General features: G+C 50.3%; 1 protein-coding gene across 2 annotated transcripts in view; it reads right to left on the minus strand.

Moving 5' to 3' along the window:
• Positions 1-5,888, minus strand: part of LOC135454930 (discoidin domain-containing receptor 2-like) — a 50,348-nt gene extending 44,460 nt beyond the window's left edge. For both annotated transcript variants that reach the window (XM_064727608.1, XM_064727609.1), the window contains exon 1: positions 5,771-5,888. The gene's annotated coding sequence lies outside the window, so the exon portion shown is untranslated. The remainder of the gene's footprint in view (positions 1-5,770) is intronic.
• Positions 5,889-7,925: the final 2,037 nt, after the last annotated feature.

The following is a 7,925-nucleotide window of genomic DNA, read 5'->3' on the forward strand; positions in this document are numbered from 1 at the left end:
CACTTGGGGTGGGACAGGGACACCACAGAGCTGGGGCAGTGGCAGAGGAATGGGAACACCAAGGACTGGGTGTACTCCATGGTCACCCTCTTGAGAGGGGGGACAGGCCTGCCCTGAGGCTGAGGAGGGTCTGAGCCTTGTTTTCCATGCTGTAGCCAAACATCTTAATTGGGTTATGAAGAAAGTGACACTTCACTCCTGCTAGATTTTAGGAGAAAAACAGCATTTCAGTCACCCACACCACAGCATGTGACACTGGGAGGAGCCCATGCACTCAAACATGAGGCAGTGCCTCACCCACAGCCCAGAGAGATGCTGGTGTTTCTGCACAAGGCCAGTAAATCCTCCAGCTTTTTCCCACTGCCTGTCAGCCAGTCCTATAGGAGTGGGGTGTCCTCAGTTTGTGAAACTGCCCAGAGCACTTCTGTCACAAAACCAGACTTGGGGATCAATGAGCATGCATTAAATGTAATTTAATCCATCCAAGTAACAAGGCCAAAATTATAAACCATTAGCAAGATAAAACCGAAGATAAGGAAATGCAAATTTGCTGCACCACAAGGTGGGTTTTAGCTCAGCTAAAGCAAAACCAAAGCTTTCCCCCCAACCCAGGGCACAGGAACTCTGTGCCCATCTCAACCAAGGAACCTGGAGGTGCTTCCCATGACCTGCCAGGGCCCTGCTCAGGACAGGGCCATTCCCCAGCAGCAGGGGCAGGGGAGCCTCCAGCACACCCTCCAAAATACACATCCCTCAACTGCAGAGGATCCAGTTCCCAGTTCCCAGCTCCAGTACCGCTGTTTCTGTAGGACAGAAGTCGCAGGAGAACAAGACTGTGCACAAACCAGCAGCTCCAAGTACCTCCCTTGTCCCTGCCCAAGCAGCAGTGTCCCTTACTGTCCCTTTCCAGAGCTTCCTTCCCACCCTGACAGGCCCAAAGAGCACTCAGCACAATGACATTTTCACTGTTCCTAAACACTGGCATCTCTCTCTAGCTTTTATTTTTTTAAACAACCCTTAAAATACATCACCTAAAAGTCAGCAATAGTTCCTTCAAGACCTGCAATCTCCCACTGCAAAGTCTCACATAGCAACCATCCCCAGGACATGTTAACCACAGAGATGACAGATGGGGTATTAAGAGCACTCAGTCTAAACCACCTTCCTCCCTCCCTGCTCTCAGGGGGCTCCACCAGAACCTTTTACTTAACTGTGCTCTAACTTGCACTAAGAAGGAGATCAGGTTGCTCAGCTGCAGAATTATTTGGGCTGGAGGAGATCCCCAGGAGAGCATCTAATCCCAGCTCCTACTCCAAGCAGGGTTAGCACCAATTTCAGAGCAGCCTGCATGGGGCTTTAAAATCCCCCAAGGATGGAGGCTCCCCCCACCTCTCTGGACAACCTCTCCCACTGCTCAGCTGTCTGAAGAAGGAAAACTTTATCCCTCATTATCCCAAGGCAGAAACTCCTTTTATCTTATTGACAATCACTGTCAATCCTCCTGTTATGCACCTCCTTGATAATCTGCTCTTGGGTATTCCAGAGCTGCTTCTTGTCCCAGCTGAACCCTGCTGACTCCACCAGCCTGCTCAGGGAACCAAGATTCAGCATTAATTTATTAATAGCTTCTCCCTGGTGAGACAGAGGCTCCCTCCAGGCAGATTTTGCCATGATTCCCACTGGCTTGTTCACAGGGAAACCAGGGAATAGCTGATTTGTCCCACACTGATGTCAGAGCACAGCTCCTCACCCTCTGCTTGCAGAGTGCAGGGATCACATTCCCACTGGGGACTATTTTTGAGGGGTATCAGGTGGCACTTTCTAAATCAGCTCCTTGAGCACAGCACTGAGCAGCAACAGGGACGGGGAGGCTCTGCCAGCCTGGCACAGGGCAGGGACAAGGATCAGAGCCCCCACAGTGCCCAGGGGGTGTTTCTGAGCTCAGAGCCCACCAGCAGTGCTGAGACAAGCAGGAAAGCATGAAGGACATGCCAGGGATCAGCCAGGGGATCCAACACAGCCCTGCTCCCACGGCAAAGCCTCCTCTGCCCCCTGGGATCCCTCAGGATCCAGGTTTATGGTGCCAGTGCAGCTACTCTTGGCAACCAGTGCAAGAATCTCATTAAACCCACAATTTGAGGTGGTTTTTTTTGGACGTGATCTGCTTTCCATCAGAGCCCAGGGATTGCTGAGCATGCTCCTTCTTTAACGTGGCAGAGGTTGGTCTGCACTGCCCGCTGGTTACCTGCTCCCTTCTCCATCTTAAAACACTGCTACAACATTTATGTTTTCCCAAACTTCTGGAACTCCTTTGGTCTTCCCAGATTTATTACAAATTGGCAGCCAGGATTCAGAAAGCTGCTTTGGCAATTTGTTTTAAACAAACAGGTTCCAGTGCTGCTCAAGTTTCAAAATACTCTGAAATGTTATCTGGGGTTTAACACCCTCCCTGGTTACCAGTGCAATGGGAGGTATTCTGAGAGAATATCATCCAGCTTCTCCACAAAAATGGAAAAGAAATGTTTTACTTCTCTGCATTGTTATCAGCATTCAGCTGGGTTTAACATTTCCCAACAATATAAGCACCGCTGATGAAATTTATTTTGTTTTACAGATATTAAAATATTCCTCACTGCCCCATGATATATTTGCTGTGCTTTTCCAGTCATCTTTAGCTTTCCTTATCAACTGCCTACCTTCAAAAATACCAGTAACAGGTCCTTATCTACAACCTTTGTTTTGCAAATTGTTCATAGTTGAGCCTATTTAAAAGCTAAAACATGATTACTGGGGGAAGCTCTTAGCAAAACTAGGAAAAGCAAACCCTTGCACAGAGCTGCACATAGTACCTGAGAACTGCTGATTTTTGCAAGGGTGGAAACCAAATTCTGAGACAGTTCAGTGAAAATCAAACCAGAATCAGGATTTTGGAACATCTACTAATTGAGCCGCCCTTCCAGTCTCCCTCAAACCACCACAAATGTTGATAATATTATCAAAAGCTACATTTTATGAGTTTTGCAATTTCTCTTCATATTTGTAAAAACAAAACTCAGAGCACCTGTAGCTGGCAAAAAGCCCCTGCCCTTTGCCTGAGGAGCACTGTGGGCTCTGCTCCAATGGCACCAAAAATGTTAATAAAAATGGAGAGCCATGCCCTACAGCCACAGGAAGATACCAGACTTGCAGCAGCTTTTCCAATCTCAGGAAGAAGCATAACTTACCATCCTTCCCTGCATTCCACAGACTGCAATAACCCCAAATACCAAAATGCAGAGAGTGGGAAGGGCTCCAGGCCCCCCACAGCACCCCAGGAGCCAGAGGGGACAGTTCTGGCTGTGACCTCAGTGGGTCCCATTCCTCCAGAGGCTGAGCACAGCCTCCAGCCACGGCAGCCCTGCCTGGCTACACACAGCTGTTGCATTTGGCCTCAGCAAACTTTGTTTACGACCCAAAGTGGTTTTAAAGTTTAATTTATGAAGTGCCTGGCAGAGATGGGAGCAGTGAGTGGCAACACTCACACATCACCTGAAACACGGCACCAAGCCTGGAGACTCCAGGGAGGATTTCCAGGCAGCTCCAACCACGTTGCATTGGGTTTGCTATTTACTGGTACAGCTCTGCAAGATAAATTTTAACTTCCCATGTACAGAGATGAAGGTACCATTAATTAAACATTCCAACAAAATATTTGCCATGATTAGAGACAGCTCAGAGAAGATCTTTGCTTACCACAATGTATTTCAAGCAATCAAAGCAAATGCTCTGCTTATAAACAAAGGAAAAGCCAAGAACACAGAAAAAAATCTTGAGCAGCATTTCACAGCTTTGGCAAGGCAGCATGACCAATTCTGATTAAATTTTCTTGAGACAACAAAAAACAGAAGCCCACAGAGATGTAATAAGATTTAGTAATTACACATAAGGCAGGTAGCAGGAGGAAAATCATGGTATTGTTTGAGGCAAAGGCAAGAGAAACAAGAGACATGAGAAGGGAAAAAAGAAATTTGTAAAACAGTGATGCCTAAACCAAAAAAAAAAAGTCCCCATTTACCTCTTTTCCATATTGAAAATGAACTGAAATTAAAAAACAACAAATTAAAACAGAGGAAATGAAATTCCACAGCATACCATGTGCATTGAGCCTCTGGGACATATTGCCACAGAGCAACGTGGGAGTAATTCAATAAAATATTGGAAGTAGATCTCCATAATAAGAACATCTGCAATTCCATTAAGAGAGTGAAAGAGAGCACACTGGAGATGAATTTTGCTCTAGCCAGGCACAAGCAAAGCAGTAAGTGGTGTGAGCAGGGGTTATCTCCTGCACGGGCAGGTTATTCACAGCTGGCTGCACTCTGGGGCTTTCCTGGGCCTGTGATAAGATGGGTGCCTGAGTAGGTGGGCTGTGATCCCAGCCAGTTTGGCAAGCTCTGCCTCTCTGCATAGAGATCACATTTCAGTTTTCAGCAGCTTATTGTGCAGCTTCTCAAAAAGAGAAACAACACTACCCACCTTTTTTTTTTTTTTAAAGAGATTATCCTCTGTGACACAAAAAGAGCAGATGAAATTTCAGCCAAATCTATTAAAGAAATACCTGTGGAGCAGTGAGCAACCCTGAACACTCTTAGTGGAAACAACTATTTTGGAAAGTTCTCAGCACCTGAAGAAATGGGTTTACTGAGGAAATAAATAAGATTTTATCTGGAGGGGCTGCTACCAGAGAGCCCCACGGTTAACCCTAACAATGAGGATTTTCAGGAGCACCTTCCTGCATATTCACAGTCCTGTGTTTCAGGGTAAATGGGAGCCTGAGAAAGTTTAAAACTGCAGTAGGTGCTTCAGGAGGGGACAGGGTCTGCCTCTCTGTGGGAGAAGAGGTGAGAACACAGCAATGCTCCCCCACAGAACCCATTGGGGCAGGAGCTGCTGGGCTCAGGGCACAGGAACACATTCCCTCACTTTCCCACTGCCCACAAGAACTCGCTGCCAGCTCCAGCTTTGTACATCTGTCCCAGCCTCAGCCCTGGCAGCTCTCAGAGCTGGCACACTGCCCACACCACCCAGAGCCCCAGAAATGCTGCCCAGGACCCAGCCAGCAGCACTTTGTGCCCACAGAACACCCTGTGTGCCCCTAGAGGTGCCCAGGAACAGATCCCTGAGGGAACGGCCATGATTTGGGAATCCCCCCAGAGCCCGCTGCTGCCCAGAACCCAGCCAGCAGCAGCTTTGTGCCCACAGAACACCCTGCATGTCCCAGGGGTGCCCAGGAACACATTCCTGAGGGAATGGCCATAATTTGGGAACCCTCCTGGAGCCCCAGAGCCCACTGCGCTGCCCAGGACCCAGGCAGCAGTACTTCATGCCCACAGAACAGCCTGAGTGCCCCTAGAGGTGCCCAGGAACACAATCCTGAGGGAATGGCCATGATTTGGGAACCCCCTCAGAGCCCCAGAAATGCTGCCCAGAACCCAGCCAGCAGCACCTTTGTGCCCACAGAACAGCCTGTGTGCCCCAGGGGTGCCCAGGAACACAATCCTGAGGGAATGGCCATGATTTGGGAACCCTCCTGGAGCAGTGGGAGGGAAAACAGGCTGCAAAGAGCCACCCTCTCCCTCTTAGGCAGAAAATCCTTCACCTCCCAGCACAAACCCCCTCCACCACTCCCAGCAAGCCTCCAAAGGCCTTATCCAAGGACAGAAACAGGAGGGGAGAAAAAGTTGAGAGCTGACACCAAGCTGAGAGCCAGGTTAAGCTGCAAGGACCCTACCTGCCTCTGCCAGGGCCTGCTGAGCACAGGGAACAACTGCTATGGCTCTCTGGAGCTCCACAGGTTGAGCCAGGCTGTAGTTTCGACATTCCTTGCAACTTTCCACCAGCACACACATGATATGTTCAAACTTGAGTGACTCCTCCCTCCTCCCTCCCTCCGCACACACAGACAGGCCCAGGAGATGGCCCTGCCTCTATCATCCCAGTTCCTATAGCAACTCCTGACCCAGCAGATGGAAACAGAGCTGTTTTCTAGGCAAATCTGCCTTCTTGGATTCCTCTGCTCTTCCCTGCTGTTGGCCCCTCCTTGCTCCAGTGCTCTCCCTGGGGGCTGCTCCGCTGGCACCTGGCCCAGACTTTGCCTGGAGGAAGGCCAAGCTTTGAATTCATTTAGTAAAACCACAACATAAAGCAGCTCTCCTGCTCAGGAAGCAGGGCCCGTGTAGTCCCAGGGGCAGGCCAGGCTGCAGAGCCAGCCTGCACCTTCTGGTCGAGCACAGCTGCCCGTGCTGGGCAGGAGGATCCCGGCAGGAACATCACCTCCGCTCATCCTCATCCATCCACGAGGAAAGGTAAAAAGAGACAGAACTAGTCATTTATTAGCAAGTCCAGCCAACAGAATTATTATAACCCCAGGCACTTCTTAGACATTTGGATTTCTGCTTGCAAAGCCTTTCCTGGAAGGGGGAGAGCCCAGCTGTGACAGCAGGGCTCTCTGTGTGCTCATCACAACTGCTCACCCATTGCTGTCCTCAGGTCAGGGCCCCACAGCAGTGGAGGTCACCAATGCAGCTATCTGAGAACAGCACATCACATTCAGTACCCTTTCTCTAAAAATACAGAAAATGAGGGAAAATAAAGAACTCAAACCAGGCTGTGGCATTTCAGGGGAGATAATTACCAAGGGTGACAGTGGGAATGTCACGAGCGGGTGGCTCTGTGGTGACAGGGCAAGCAGGACTGCAGCTGGGAACAGGGTCAGCAGGTCTCTGTGAGACCACCCAGACCCAGCACAGGGGCTACAGAGCTGGTTTTGGGTTACAGAGCTGCTTTTGGGCTGCACAGCCCTTCCACCCCCAGCCATCCTTGCCCACATGGGCTCTGCTGCCCTGGCCACACAGCAGGATGGGGACATGCTCAGGAGGGTGAGAAGGGCACTGGGGCTTGAGAGGAACCTCTGAGGGCACTGGGGTACAACCCCAGCAGGAGCCATGGCAGCAGAGGGAGAGCAGAGAGCAGCAGGAATGTGCTGACCCTGCCTGCTGGGAAATGCAGGTGCCAGCCTGCCTGCTGAGAGGGAGCTGCTCAGCAGGGGAAGGGCTGCAATGTCTCTCTCACACACCTGGCAGGGCCAGCAGGGCAGGGCTGGGAAGTGATGCCAGTGTTGTACAGGACTCACAGGGACTCCACAGCAGGAGGTGAAGAGGGGACAGCAGCCATCCAGCCCATCCTGCAGAACCCCACAGGCTACATCAGTTTCCAGCAGGAATCCCAGCAAAGCCTCAACAGAGCAGCAGTATTTTGGGTATCCCAAAGCAAGAAAGGAAGCAGACATGAAGCACACGGTGCCCACACTAAGTCCTAACTGGAAGATGCAGTCAGGTGCCAGCTTGCTCCCATTTTCCTCCCTACCCCATAACCCACCTCTGGTCTGAGAACAGAAAACTCTTTTCTTTTTCCACCTATGGTAATCTTCCCACGCATCAGTGAGTTAATCAGCACAGAGGGATGGGACAGTCCCTAAGGCTCCTGGACGGCTGGGACATGAGCAGCAGTAGGGTGGGTGTGGGAAGACATCAGATCCCTTTCTGCCTGCTCCAAAGGGGTGTTACTCATTCTGATAATGGCACTCTCCTCCCAAAACAAGGATGCCTGCCCTGAGGACACAGTGGTACATGGGAACCAAGCTGGATACAGGCCCCTGGGGTAAACTGGGACCAAACAATTCCCTTTGCAAGACACAGGGCAGATTGTGGCAGCAGGAAACGCTGGACATCCACAAACAGGGAGTCCAGGAGTGGCATCAATAAAAGCATCAAAGCAGATGCATATCACACAAACAACATCAAGGGGTTAGAAAAAGCTCCCGATTTCCCTGTGGTGCTGGGAAGAGCAATGGCTCAACTCACAAACAGATCTGAGGAGCTCCTTTC

Source organism: Zonotrichia leucophrys, chromosome 17 (genome assembly GCF_028769735.1).
Source record: "Zonotrichia leucophrys gambelii isolate GWCS_2022_RI chromosome 17, RI_Zleu_2.0, whole genome shotgun sequence".
Taxonomy (NCBI): Eukaryota; Metazoa; Chordata; class Aves; order Passeriformes; family Passerellidae; genus Zonotrichia; species Zonotrichia leucophrys.